Consider the following 3,399-nt stretch of genomic DNA (forward strand, 5'->3'; position numbering starts at 1 on the left):
ATCGACCCGCCTACAATGAATAGAATAGAAAAGCGGTTCTAAATTTCATACAACTTTTGTTATGACAATGATATTAAAATAAATACAACATAATATATGATGTATGTATTTTAGTTTAAATATATCCTGCATATTTTATTGTTAAAAATGACAAAGTCAAGAGATTTTTAATAGACACAAGTTTTTCAACTTCGTAACGTCTTCTCCAGAACTATGGAATACAAACGAAACGCACATGATTATCATAGGCGGATCCCGGGGGGGGGGGGGTGGGGGCTAGGGGGCCCGCCCCCCCTTTCGTGGGAAAAAATTGGTTGATTATATAGGGAATCATTGAAGCATGACTAGAGCGGGCCCCCTCTTAATTTTTGGTGCTGCTTCTTATTATTTATTGCATGCTGCATGCCTTGTTTTATTTGTTATTGCATATGTTTTTATATTCGGTGAAAAGCTCATTAGAGCTTATGTTTGTATTGTTTGTCAATATGCCGAATCCAAATAAAGTTTTACTTACTTACTTACTTACTCTTAGGTCAGTCAGCGGGCCCCCCCCTTAGGAAAAGTTCTGGATCCGCCACTGATTATTGCCCCAAGGAGATGAAGGTATATAAACAACAAAATACAACAGTACTAAGCTACCGTCATCGGTATGCATAAAAATCGTCTATCAATCCGACTGAGTTTAACTAATGGACTTCTGATATAAATTCTACGTGTGCACGTAAAGTGCATCTAGTGTCTAAATGCATAGTCTCTAAATGGCATTTAGAAAAGGCCCAAAGCTTAGATCTGCAAATTTCATTGAATCAGATCAAAACCAGCCATGAATGCTTTATATCTGAATTACTTATAACTGATCATAACTGTCTTGAGATGATTATAGCTGTAAAAAATATTTTAGAAGCAACTATTAATTGGGGGGTCAAGTTGAAGGATTTTATGTTTTCTCTGTCTTTCAGATAACAAGTCCTCTCCCATCCTTCATAACATTTAATTTACGGGAGCTTTTTCTATCAGTAGCTATAGCATGTAATAAACAGACATCTCATTTGAAATGATACCACATCTTTTTATTTTGATATCATAAAATTGAGAAAGGAAATGGTGAATATGTCAAAGCGACAACCACCCGACCATACAGCAAACAACAGCCGAAGGCAACCAATGGGTCTTCAATGTAGCGAGAATTCCCGCACCCGTAGGTGTCCTTCAGCTGGCCCCTAAAATATGCATAATAGTACAGTGATAATGGACGTCATACTAAACTCCGAATTATACACAAGAAACTAAAATTTAAAATCATACAAGACTAACAAAGGCCAGAGGCTCCTGACTTGGGACAGGCGCAAAATTGCGGCGGGGTTAAACATGTTTATGAGATCTCAACCCTCCCCCTATACCTCTAGCCAATGTAGAAAAGTAAAAGAATAACAATACGCACATTAAAATTCAGTTCAAGAGAAGTCCGAGTCTGATGTCAAAAGATGTAACAAAAGAAAATAAATAAAATGACAATAATACATAAATAACAACAGACTACTAGCAGTTAACTGACATGCCAGCTCCAGACCTCAATTAAACTGATTGAAAGATTATGTCTTCATCATATGAATATCAGGTACAATCCCTCCCGTTAGGGGTTTAGTATCATACTATCATAAAATATATGAGAAGAACATAACCCGTGTCATGCCAACAACTGTTTTTTTAGAAATAAATGTGTTTAGTTCCGATGCAAAGACCCTATCAGTGAATCAATGTTAAAGCCAAAATATGCAATCTTTAATGACCTGACAACAGTATCGTAACTATATCCCCTTTTAATAAGTCTATTTAAAGGTTTTGTTAGTTTCTGAGGAGAATACTGACATTTTTGTGCTTTATAAAGAATATTTCCATAAAATTTTGGATGTGAAATACCTGAACGTATAAGATGTCTGCATGTTGAGTTATATTTACGAATGATTTCCTTATACCGGTGATAAAATTTAGTAAATGTTTTGACCAGTTTGTGATATCGAAAACCCTGGTGTAATAATTTTTCAGTAATACATAAATTTCTCTCGCTAAAATCTAATACATTGTTACATACACGAGCGAATCGTACAAGTTGAGATATATAAACACCATAAGATGGTGACAAGGGAACGTCACCATCTAAAAATGGATAATTAACAATAGGAAATGAAAAATCATCTCTTTTATCATAAATTTTTGTATTAAGCTTCCCGTTTATGATATAGATATCAAGATCGAGGAAAGGGCAGTGGTCATTGTTATCATTAGCTTTATTTAAAGTAAGTTCTACAGGATAAATTTCGTTAGTATACATACTGAAGTCGTCATTATTTAGAGCCAATATATCATCCAAATATCTAAAAGTATTGTTAAATTTTTGTATCAAATGTTGTTTTGATGGGTCTTTGCTAATTTTAGTCATAAATTGTAACTCATAACAATACAAAAACAGGTCCGCAATAAGTGGTGCACAGTTAGTCCCCATTGGAATTCCAATAACTTGACGATATACAGAATCTCCAAAGCGAACAAAAATGTTATCAAGTAAAAATTCAAGTGCATAAATAGTATCAAAGCATGTCCAATTGACATAGTTCTTTTGTTTATTGCTACTAAAAAATGATCTAAAAGAGTTTGAACATGTTTATTGACCTATACGTGAGCTACCACCATTCCCCATTCGAATTCCTTTATCAAGTTACAATATCCCGATCCTGTGATGAAAAATTCTTTGTTGTATTGTTCAAATATGTATTTATTATTTTTTTTTAAATTACTGGTAAATAATATATTAAGTAAAATTTAAAATATGCTAGTTATCCACCAGACACAAGTTGGTTCCTTTTTCCTTTTTCCTTTTTCGATATTCAAATTTTGAAAAATATTACAAGTCCAAACTAAATTTTTATTTGCTTCAAAACTTTTTTTCCTCAAAATTTTTTTTTCCTCAAAATTTTTTTTCCTCAATTTTTTTTTCCTCAAAATTTTTTTCCTCAAAATTTTTTTTTTCTCAAATTTTTTTTTCCTCAAATTTTTTTTCCTCAAAATTTTTTTTTCCTCAAAATTTTTTTCCTCAAAATTTTTTTTTTCTCAAATTTTTTTTTTCCTCAAATTTTTTTTTCCTCAAATTTTTTTTCCTCAAAATTTTTTTTTTCTCAAATTTTTTTTCCTCAAAATTTTTTTTCCTCCAATTTTTTTTCTCAATTTTTTTTTTTCCTCATTTTTTTTCGTTTCCTTATTCAATTTCTTTTTCCTTATTCGATTTTTATTTCCTTTTTCATATTCATTTCCTTTTTCGGTTTCTATTCCCTGAATCGGATTCTATTTCCTTATTGGGTTTCTATTTCCTTATTCGGTTTCGATTTCCTTATTCGGTTTCTA

Source organism: Mytilus edulis, chromosome 8 (assembly GCF_963676685.1).
Source record: "Mytilus edulis chromosome 8, xbMytEdul2.2, whole genome shotgun sequence".
Taxonomy (NCBI): Eukaryota; Metazoa; Mollusca; class Bivalvia; order Mytilida; family Mytilidae; genus Mytilus; species Mytilus edulis.